Source organism: Myodes glareolus, chromosome 4 (assembly GCF_982192425.1).
Source record: "Myodes glareolus chromosome 4, mMyoGla1.1, whole genome shotgun sequence".
NCBI classification, from domain to species: Eukaryota; Metazoa; Chordata; class Mammalia; order Rodentia; family Cricetidae; genus Myodes; species Myodes glareolus.
The window spans coordinates 47,341,840-47,353,888 of NC_142029.1; the positions used below are offsets into that span (position 1 = coordinate 47,341,840).

Below are 12,049 nucleotides of genomic sequence, written 5' to 3' on the forward strand. Positions count from 1 at the left end.
GGAGGAGAAAAAGGAGGAGGGGGAGAGGATAGGGGAAGAAAGAGGAGAGCTGGTGAACTGGCTTGGTGTGTAATGGCACTTGTCACAAAAACCTAGAGACCTGACCCACATAATGCCCCAGACCCACATAATGGTGAAGGAGAAAACCAACCCCACAAAGTTGTGTTATATTCTCCACACAGGCATCACCCAGGCCCACACACTCATGGTGCACACAAACACATGCACACACGCACACACACACACACACACACACACACACACACACAGTAGCAATAAAGAAATATTTCTAAAGAAGAGATGTGAAGAGGAAAGGGGTGTGTTGGGGACCAGAGTGAGTGGGGGACAGGGATCTGAGGTAGATGAGATCAAGATACTGAATTTATAAACTATTCAAAATATAAAGTAAAAATATTCTAAAATGTCAGGGCTAGCAAGACAGCTCCCACCTGGCAACCTGGGGTCAAGCCCAAGACCTGTATGACACTAGTCGCTGAATCTAGACAGATTTCATCTCCAGATTCTCAGCTAACAGTTTGTTTTATTTTATAATGTCTGCTCCACCAAGCCCAAATATGTTGTCCTATGAGTATTAGTGTCTTCTCTTTAATAAGTAAAACATTGAAAATACCTCATCCCTGAGTCTGGTGTGTACAGGTCCTGTCTATGCTTTTGTATTCTCTCATGATTACCTGTTTGCTATCTAATGCCCTCTATAATTATAATTATATGATACAGTGCGACTATTTAAGACGACAGAAGCGACGGGATTTTATTCTCTCCACTGTGTCTTGCTTGACTGGATGGAATTCTGTAGTGCGGGGCGTGATGAGACAGAAAGCCAGGTCTGTAGCCGGGCTGAATTCAGCTCACCATGCAGATACATCATCGTACCAGCAGGGGGCGATAATGTCTAGTACAAAGAGTGAGCGTGCCTGGGTGAGGAATATCGAGGCACCGCTGGGACTTCCACATCCTAGAAGGTAAGATTAGAAAACATAAGCTTGATCTCGTGTTTCCGTTGCTGAAGCTCCCAAGGCTGGTTAATATTCACTGTGTTTGCTCGCCCCCGCCCCATACTGGGCTGTGGCAGTCTCTTAGCAATCCTGCTAATGAGATAGCAGTTTCAAATTGGCCTAATTCAGATGGCATTTGCCTGTTTGATTCAATTCCCCATGATTCTCTGGGGGCAGTTTCAAGCCCTCATCTTAGGCACTTCAGTTATCACCAAGATGTTTCTGAGGCTGGAGGAAAGAGGAAGCCACGAAGAATCTGTGTACGGATAAAATTATTTTTAAATTACCTATCAGTCCGAAAGACAGGGTTGCGTTTTTCTACAAATATCTGTGGTAGTGTAACTTGTACTTGAACATTTAAGGTAAGAAAACCAGAGTCATTTCCAAAAGTGACAGAAAAGGTCCAGCTCACCCAACCTGCTCATCAACGAAGGGAAATAAATGGTAGGGGATGTCCCTCTCTTCCTCAACAGCACACCCTGCCCTGTCGAGGCTTGACTTTCTCTCAAAGTCATGCCCATATGCCAAATGAAAGTGATTATGTGGATATGTCCCGTGAGCTGAAAGTGAAGCAACGCCCTGAACTAAGGGACAGATCGATTGATGGACGATGACTTCCGGGATGGAAAGGGGCAGAGTTAGGAAAATGTGCTGAACAGATCGCCCTCAGGCACAGCCGCGAGCTGGCACTGGGAATCTTCAAAGAACGGTAAATCCTTTCGGGGGGGGGGGGGGGGGGGTCTAGAAAGTGTCCCAAATGGTGAAGGCTGAGTCATTGCTCTCCGAAGGCAAGGTAAGTTCTTAGGAGTCCCTGGTGTTAGTATTGCCATTAGCCAGCCAACCTGGCACCTTCCTTCCTCTGAGTTTCTGTGCAAAAACGCCTTATTGGATCTATAGCAAGGATTCAGAGACTCTGAACTCATCCAACAGGGTGGGAGTCGTGCCTGAACAGACTAAGTGAATACATATTTTCTCAGGAAGGCGTGCCACGGGGTAAGTCGAGCACTATGCTAATGTGAATACAGTACTTGGGGGGTATTTTAGACAGAAAAAAAAATCACACTTATAAAGCAGAAAACATGGCACTAAGCAGACCAGAGAAGTTCCTTCATTTACAGCGTGGGAACTAAAAGAAGGCGGAGGATTTGACCTCCTAGCAGCCCGTGTGTGGGGTAAACGCTTTGCCACTCGGTTTATGCACATTTTCTTGGAAAAATTCCCAAGTGCCATTGAGAAGAAGGTTCTAAATAAATCTTGGAAAGCCGTCGGATTTGGAATCCAGAAGTAATACAGATGAAAAATAACTGAACCAAATAGTAAATGCTGGGGCGCACCGTTGTTTGGGAATTAAAGGCAGAAATGGAGTTGCCAAAGGCCAGAGTCAGGTCCTGAGGCCCGGTCTCCTAGCAGGGAGGTATTTCCGGGAGAGTGCAGTGAGTCACGGAGGACAGTCCTGTACCTGCAGCCGAGATGTCTCATGTGCGCTGACATTTTACAAGCTCCTAGGGAAGAAAGCAAAACAAAGTCACTTGCGATATTTTTGTGCTAACATTAGAAACTTCGCGCGAACGAGGGGAACACTGAGTGTGGTGGCGCAAGCAGATCCTCAGCGGCAGCTTGAGTGGGCTGCCCCAAGGTTGGTGATGGCAGCCACCCGGGAAGGGGACCCCACAGATGCCAACCGGAAGACCAGAGATGGCTAGTGACCTCAGTGACTTTCAAAGGTTGGGTCTTAGTGGTTTCTGGGACTTCTGGGGCTTTTGTCTCTGTCCTTGATCCGGCTTCCGGGACTCGCCTCAGGGAAGCCAGGAAGGAGTACACACCCCTGCTGCTGCCCCAGGAACCACCACAGACCATCTGCCAGCCTGATGGTGTCTGAAGAGACAAGGCTGTGACGAGACAAGGTTGGTATCAGTGCTGCTTTGGGTCCGTCCATTTCTGGAACTTGGGGGTTTCTTATTTGAAGCCTAGAGTATGGGGGAATAGCAACATTACGGATTTTAAATCCCCAAATCCTGAGTCTACAAGTGCCACTGACAGACGAGAATGGCTTCTCAGATGGAGTTCCACAGACCTTATGTGAGGGCGATGCAGGAGAAGCTTGAATTGGTAAATTGACGCCATAAAGGATTTGGTAATAAACTCGCTTAGGAAATGTTAAGTTCCACAAAGTACAGTCTAACTAAATGCCTGTGTGATTCGTAGTACCAGAACCAGTCTTGTTAGGAACTGTGGGAATGAAAGTTTTGTGTCATAATTAAAGTTCAGGGTGTTGAGAAGTTTCTGCTAACATTTGTTCACCAAGACTGACCTCCAGTTAAGCTTTATTTCCAGAACAAAAAGAGACAATCCTGATTTACCACCTGCCATTAGGTTTATCCCGTATCAAAGAACACAGCTCTGAGGGGAACAGCTCAAGGGGACGGTGCAGGGTCACAGGCACCATTAAATCCCTGTGCTCTCTTTCATCAGGAAAACCATAATTCCGCCAGGTGGGCAGGAAGACCCTCCACATCGAACAACACTGGTGTGGTTCAGAAAGAATTCTGACAATACCTTTGCTGTGCAAATCTCCCATCTGCCCAAGTGGTTAAACTTGCAGCCTCCTGCCGCAGTTTAAATTGTTCAGGACCAGAAAGAGATTTAAGGATGACAGTGTATGAGGAATGCAGAAGCCTTGGGTCTATACAAGTTAGTAAAACTCTTCTATTTGAGGCCAACTCCTCTTTGGGTATTAGCCAGAGCCTGGCACGAGCTATTAAGTAGAGATATTTTTCTTTATTAATCTTGAAGTACTCAGAATGGTTTTGTGCTGCAAAGGCATATTAATTCTAGCACAAGGAGTACTGGTAGTTGTCTAGGGGTTTGCAGCGTTGGCTTCTCGGCTCAGAAAAAGAAGTGAGCTTCTGGGAAGGATAGAAAAGCCAAACAACCGCAGAAGAGAAAGTGAAAGTTTTATCCCTCCAGGATGTGAGAGACCTGAGGCTGGAAGTCCACTAAGAGGATGCTGGCTTGGGTATTCTGTAAGACCCCTGGTCCGCCCCTTTCTCCCAGTGGTCCTGTTTAAAAACTACAGCTGCCCCTCTACCCCACATCCCATTCCCATCCCCCACCCGACTCCCACCCCTGTGCCTTCTTGCCATTTCTTCCCAAATGTCTTCTGGAAACAAAAAGTGACCAGGCCAGGGAGCTAGCTCACTTTTGCTTCCTTGTCACCTATGTCCCTGCAGCCCTCCCTCACTTAGATACTGTTATTCTTTTGGTCTGGTCCCTTTAAGGGGCAAGCCACGCCCACTCCCAGCCACTTCTGACCTCTCCGTTGCCATCTTAACCTTCCTTCTGTTCCCCCACTTGGCGCGTGCACACGTGTTTTCCCCTCTCCCTCTCCTTTTCTATTTCTGCCTTTCTTTCTCTCCCTCTTCTTTAAGTAATAAATGTTCACCTTTATGTTTCGCCTTTCGTCTATTTACTATGTCCTGTAAGTCTTTTATCCGCCACCTGATCACCTGCCCGCCTGACTCTCCCGGCCGCATGGCTGGTAACAGCCTGTCCAGGACGCGCTCCCACCAGCTCTGCTGCTCGCCGTGGGGAATCTGCACTGCTCTAGCAGTCTCTGCCTGAACTAGCGGCTGCGGTCACCCCACATTATTTTTTAAAGAACAAAAGATACATCTTTTCTTCCTTTTTCCAAAATATGGATTGATTGATTGATTGGTTGGTTGATTGATTGATTGATTTTTATGTGTGTGGGTGTTTTGCCTGCCTATATGACTGTGACCCATGTACATGCATACAGTGCCCACAGAAGAGAGTACCGGATCCTTTAGGAGTAGAGTTACAGATGGTTATGAGCCACCATGTGGGTGCTGGGAAAATGAACGAATGTCCTTTGGAAAATCAGTCAGTGCTCTTACCCACTGAGTCATCTCTCCAGCCCATAAGTACCTGTTTTAAATGGCCGTTGGCTACCAATGTGTGTAGGTGTGTGGGTGTGTCTCCTGTGTGTGTGTTTGTCTGTGTGGAGGGAGTCTGTGTTTATATTTGTATTTTTGAAAAGGAAGACATTGAATACTACCAAAAGCCTGACCCCATCTGTATAGTAGGAACAAAGCAAAACAAAACAACACTTTTTTCCAAAGCTTCACACCTATGCACCAGGCTCCGGATACAAGAAATTCAGAACTCCTGGTAGAATCGCCTCAGGTTCTCAACCTCTCCACAGGAGGTCGGATGTATCCAGGCCACAGGAGACCTAACCAGGCTTGGACTTGCCTTTGTCTCCGCTGGAAGCCAAGGTGAAAGACTGACTCCAGTTCTTTTTATGTTCTTTTTATGAGAGATAATGGTAATTGGATACGGTGGATGAAAAGCCAAGAAGAATCATCTTGCCTCAGATTTATGAATGAGTAACCTAATCTGTCTTTTTAATCAACACAAAGTCAAAGAAATACAAGGGTACGCGTTAAAATAAAAAAAGTCCAAGCGGAAGAGTCTCGGAATTGTCTGACCCAAAAAGAGATGGCGCCAGTGACACAGCCACACTCAGGAGAGAGGACAGGTGTGTAACATGCACTGTGTCAGGCCCCCACCCTGCACCAGAACATCAGTCACAAGCTATCTGACGAGCATGCGCCTCTCACAGCCAGAGTCTGTGCTCTGAATGGATGCGAATGTGTACCTAGAATTCAGCAGGGCAGAAATTCAAGTTCAACAACCACATGGAAGAGACCTCCCACCTTGAAGAGGAGCACAGAGTGTTAGATCAGAACTGATGAACGTAGGTGGAAATAAAAAGGTAGTGGAGACTTGCCCTTTACAGGAGCAGAACTGTTTTTAATTAGAACAGTTGAAGATGGAGATCACGCACTGGGGCTTGAAGTTTTATGGCGCAGAAAGGGAACTTAGGGGGAGTACTTTCATCTGCAGGTCTGTTTTCTGCTTTCTCAAGCTCATACATTTTGGTGGGGGTTCTTATCATGTTGGCATCCTCGCCTTGAGTTATCCTGGCATGTTGACTCCTAGTTTAGTGGTTCCCTGACTGCTGATCCTGCAGGGAGTCTCTGTCACCCAAGCTATTAACCCTTCAGGAACAATATTATTTTGTATTGATGAAATTCATTCTTTTTAACAGCCACTTAACAAAGGGCTATCCCAAATGTAAGTTGCAGAAAGTATAGGCAATCTCTGAAATTAATATATGTATAATTTTCCTGCAGTGAGATTTTGCAGCTTTCAATAGATTTTTTTTCTTTTTATTTTAACATGAGAAAAGAGTACAGTTTGATTGACTGTTTTTTGAGACAAGGTCTTGATATCAATCAATTCTTCAGTACTGAACTTACATGGAATTAGACTTCATCTAGTCAAGGCAGACCTACTTATAGAAAAGAGACAGAGTTTGGACCTCACTGCGTACCCAGGAGGTCAAGAACCAAACAAATTAGAGTGTTGATAAGTAGACTCTCAGCATCAACTACAGAGTCCAATGGATGCCTTGACACAAACTCCCATCATCCCCTGAAATTATGTGAACAGGAGCCAAAGAACCTCTTCTTGTCAACAGACGTCCTGTAGACAGTGACTCAAAGAAACAGAGATGATGGGAAAGTGGGCGTCACTTTTTCAGAGAGGGTCAGATTCAGACAGCAATCATTTCTACTTGTATGTCTGCCGTGCTAGAAACCTTCCTCCCAATGCCTCTCCTGGTGTCACCAGATAGAGAAGTGTCGGCACCAAAAGGATTCTAGACATTGTTGGCTCCAGGCCCTTGCCTTACAGGTGTGGAAGAAATCAAATGAACGCTCTCAGAGTTAAGTCAAGGCCGGCCTTGCGCACCAGCACCCTCCTCTCCTGCATCCTTCCACAGCTGTGATTTTTTCTAATGAGCAGGTGGTTCAGCATTTGGCTTTCATTTAGCCCTTCTTAGCGAAGTCAGAGTATCAACTTCTAAAGTGAGTTCTCTGGCGGTTTTGCTCAGACCATTCAGAAATTGTCTGAGCAGGTCAAATTCCCACTTCCTGGGGGACTCTGGCAGGGACATGGGGGCTTGTTTTTAGGAAGGACAGATTCAGGGTTCTAGGTTTTCAGATACTTTCTTCTTAATGTAAATTGCTAAGTCAGCTGTTTACCAATAATGTTCCCTAAAATGTAGCTTTGGCTGAATAATACAATGTTTCAATAAAACCAAACATGTAGCAAGACCAAATCTGGGCCAGTTGAACAGTGGTTCCAATTACAGGTTTTCTTCAGCAGACTGGCACAGGGTGGTTTCCACCTCACTGGGCACCATAAGCAGCGTTTTCCGTGCAAGTCAGGGAGTGTGTGCACCAGGAAAACCCACAGCGTGTGCCAAATGCTACAACTTGCACATTTTAAGTCTGTCTTTCTTTCTTTTTTTCTCTCTTTCTTTCTTCTTCCTTCCTTCCTTTCCTTCTTTCGTTTCTTCCTTTTTTCTTTTCTTTTTCTCCCAATGTAAATAAAACTGCTATCCTCAGTGACACAATTTGCTGGACTAGACACCTTGAACAAGAGAGTATTTTGCCTCAAGAGAGGAGTCTGCAGCCCCTTCCTAGTTAGCCAGAGTTCATTACCCAGGACCCAGATTTGTCCCTGAAAGCTTTATTGGCGTTCATTTATTCATTCAATTTTTCAATAAGAATTTCAATGAATATTTCTTACAGTTAAAACTATTCAAGCTAGGACTGGAGAGAGGACTCAGTCATTAAAGGCTAGGCTCACAACCGAAAGTATAAGAGTGCCTACTGCAACTGTAGAGGACCAGCCTTTATTTCCGAACACCCACTGCGTGCCAGAGTATTAAGTGGGAAACGCTGTTTTAAAGGTCAAATCCCCTTAAGGAATTATTTGACTGGAATTACTAGTCCTTCCTTTTTTTTTTTAAACCAGATTCCTCTGGTGGGAGACGAGCCACAGCACAAGGCTACACACTCCAGACTGTCTTGACTTAAGCTACAGAAGCCACCAACTCACCAAAATCTGGGGAAAGTAGCCCAAAGCACCGTGGAGCCAATTAAAGCCACACCCTCCCGACCCACACTCCAACTCCAAACCCAACCCCCTGTAGACATATCTCTTCTCATCAACTAACCAAGTCACACCCTGTCGGAAGCTTTCACTAAGTTACCGTGTGCAACCACAGAATTGAAAGAAACGCCGGAAGCTGTCCTTCTCTGAACAGGTGTGGAATGTTCTCAGCGTGAAGGCAAGGGTGGCCTTCCACGTCATGGCTTCCTTCCAAGCATTCTTCTACAGTTGTGTTCTTAATTCTTAGGAGTTGCTCCTTTCTGCTTTGTGATGTCTTCTTTAATTAGCAAATGTTTAGGTGTTTGGCTTTCATTTCATCTCATAGTTAAATCTTAGTATCCTCTCTCTCTCTCTCTCTCTCTCTCTCTCTCTCTCTCTCCCTCTGTGTGTGTGTGTGTGTGTGTGTGTGTGTGTGTGTGTGTGTGTGTGTGTATTGCCTATAGAGGTCAGAGGTCCATGTTCACTGTCGTCTTCAATCAACACTCCTTTTTTTTTTCAGGCAGGGTCTCTCATTGCACTGAAGCTCACTAATTGGTTAGACTGCCTGGCCACCCAGCCATAGGGAACCTTCCTGTCTCTACATCCCAAGGGCGAGAATCATGTAGGCATGATGTCAAGTTCTGCTTCTCACATGACAGCTAGGAACCTGAACTCAGGCCTCCATGCTCCTAAAATCTTGGACAACACACAAACCCTAAACTTATCTTCTACCATAATGAAGAGAGGCTGGAGCAGAGCAGTGCTTTCTTCTGCGAAATGTACAGGCCATTGCTACACTCTTCTCTGTCCTGAGCCTGAACAGTCAAAATGAGTTTTCTGTATCTTCTAATAAAAGCAAGATGGATAATGGGAATATCACGCATCATTAATGTCTTTCATTAAATTCTCAAAGCACTTTGTATGAATACCACTGCCACTGCCTGGCAAGGCGGTGCATGTCTGTAAGCCCAGCAAGACAATTCTGATTCAGGGCAGCCTGGGCTACTTAGAAAGACCCTGTCTCCAAAACAAAGATGTTAAAAATCAACCAAGGTCCGATGATAGATAGATAGATAGATAGATAGATAGATAGATGACAGAATGGTAGCTCAGTGGTGAAGTGCTTACCCAGCTTCTGCAAGGCCCTGGGCTTTGATCTTAAGGAAAAGACATTAATTATAAACATTTAAATTTACTGCTGTCTAATATGCTTATATATGACAAAAGACTGATCTTGTCATTTTCAAAAGACATTCTAATTTCTGATTGCTACTTTACTGATACCAGTATTTTGTTTTTGAAGTAGATTATGGCTTGGAGAAGAAACTTGGAGTAATCTAAATCAAGCGTGGAGTAATCTAAATCAAGCGTGATCTTTTTATCAGTGTTTGAATTGTGGCCCAGAAAGACAAAGCAAGTTTTCTAAACAACCTACTTTTATAGTTCCTGGTATTGTACCAATTCATTCATTTATTCCAAACAATTCAATAGTACTTGAGAAATTTAATACGTGCTTTAAAAATAAATTCTCTTTGCCCAAGTTTAGAATAAAAGACTGGGAACAAAGGAGAAACTTACCAGATTTAGACTCTCCTTAGACCTCCGGCTATGGGCTGACTAAAAATATTTTTAAATGCAAGTAAGACCTGGCATCAAAGGAAAAACTAAAAGGCAATGCTACCATTATTTTTGACAGGACTTTGAAACACCAGTAAATGAGTCTCTATGATGAAGCCTCCCAGCCCCAACTTACATAAGTTAGCAGCTTGTTTAAAAGCAAGATTTCATTTTAATTGGTTCCAATCTCCATCAGCATGCTGTAGTTGGAATGCCTCTAGCCTGCTTTCCATAGCTTCTAGCCAGTAAGTTGGTTCAATGCATCTGGCAGTTTTTAAATTGGTTTATTTGCAAAGTTATTACACAACTTACACATCTCTTCTCTCCTCTTCTGCCCCCTGCCGTGTGTGTGTGTGTGTGTGTGTGTGTACAAAGTCTCACTGTGTACCACCATTCATAGTGAAGATCTATAGAGAAAGGAAGCTGGAAAGTTGGGAGCATGAACTCAGACATTGGGATTCCTTGTGTTCCAGGCAGTTCTTCCCCAAGCCATGCCATAGTCCTCCTTGGTGGAAGAAAACACAAAAGAAAAGCGTGTGCTCTTAGAACAAGGCATTCAACTTAGCACTGGACAAGAGAAAGGGATTCTTCATTGTCAAGAGGACGAATTTCATGAGTCCCATGGAGACAAACTCTGTAACACTACCTAGAGTTGGGCATTCCTTTGGCTCCTGACCACAGCAGCCCACAGCCTTTATCCTTTGCCACCTGAATATAATTTTTCTTGAAACCTGCGCTTGTTTCCAGACTTTATAAAAGATTTGCAGCTGAGACTGTGCTCTGATACCTTCAGCTCTCTTCCAGCAGCCCTGAGTTCCTGCTCTTCTCCCAAGACTACCTCCTTGGTCAACATTTAATGGAACCGTATTGAAGAGGGTAAGGGAGGACTAATGTGAGAACCGTAGTCCTGGGTGAGCATGCTAATGCCTTTATTTGAGCATTTAAATGTACTCCATGAGAAAGCTGGAGCAGCATTCGTAGTTACAAAGTTATACTAACTCTTAGTGGCTCGATTTAAAACTTGTTCCTCCACTTCAGAATCGCATTATGCAGTTTGAAACCCTCATTCCAACGCACCCATTCTCCTGGGGGTTTCTCTAGTCCGGCTCTCTCTGGGGTTTGACTTTTTAAGGCTCTGTTTGAAACCACATCAGAATGTTTTGAGACTTGTTCATGCTTTGGTTCACGAGCTAGAGCTGAAATAATCTTTATTGCCTTTTCTACTTCAGATTTCCAAGAACACCTCGCCTTGATCTTCAAATAGGTTGGCAACCCCTCAATTTTAGGTTTCAGAAACCGTAAGCAGTTAGATTTGAATCTCATATAAGTCTCCTAAGCTACACAATTCAATCCTCCTAAATAATGTCCAGTCAGAACTTAAAACTCTTGTGGACTTACAAAGATCTATTGATAAGTAGAATTTATAAGCATTGTCTTTGGCTGCCAAGATAGCTCATTGAATAAAGGCACTTGCTGCCAAACCTGATGACCTAAGTTTGATTCCTGGGTCCCACATGGTGAAGGAGAGACCCAGTTTCCACAAATTGACCTCTGACTCCCACATACACATGCACACGTGAGCACAAATGAGTAAACAGATGTAACAAACACTGTCTAGATCTTTTATGAGTTTTAAAATTTTCTCTGTTGATATTTGGAACAGATTTTCTAGGAGTTATATGTAAGCACAAGTAGAAATTTAAATTATATTAAATATGTTATTTATATCATATTAATTGGTTATATTAAGTTAAATATATTATATTATATTGGTTATATTTATATTATAACCTGTTTTTCCTAATGTGTATTTGCTTCCATTCACAGGAGCAAACCATTCGTTTTTCCACTTGCTTGTCAAACAAAGAAGAATTGATTGCTGTGGTGTACTGGGCAGAACCTACTGTGGCACAGACAGGCTTCTGATTGACGGATCTTTGGAGTCCATGAGTTTTGAACTGAAATGTAGAGAGGACGCATCTAGAGGGTGGAGAATGAATGCACATACAGTAGTAAACAGAACCACATGTTGGAGAAAGTAAATGATACCAAAGGGGCCCTAGTGCTTCCTTTCAAAAGGTAACAGAGATAAACAGGGAATCCAGAACCGTGTAAGGAATCAGGTTTTGAAATCACACAGACTTTATCCCTCTGGTCTAGATGGGAAATAAAGGAGCGGCACTAGCTGATTCCCCGGGTCCCGTGGTTCTCAGAGGGTGTGTGTGTGTGTGTGTGTGTGTGTGTGTGTGAGATGGATACCTTCTCTGCCCGGGAGAGAACACTTCTGGGCCAGAGAACAGAGCTCCCCTCAGTCCAGACACGATAATGAGCTTGGGAGGGAGAGGAGACAAACAGCTGCTGTCTGTGCAGCCCAACTGGGCTAGAGTCAAGGG

At 44.2% G+C, this 12,049-nt stretch overlaps 1 long non-coding RNA gene across 1 annotated transcript; it reads left to right on the forward strand.

Moving 5' to 3' along the window:
- The first annotated feature begins 2,224 nt into the window (after positions 1-2,224).
- LOC125401435 (uncharacterized) lies at positions 2,225-11,845 on the forward strand. The gene is made up of 4 exons (XR_015001818.2): positions 2,225-2,920; positions 7,923-8,214; positions 10,130-10,532; positions 11,484-11,845. It is a non-coding gene; the product is annotated as an uncharacterized LOC125401435 (long non-coding RNA).
- Positions 11,846-12,049: the final 204 nt, after the last annotated feature.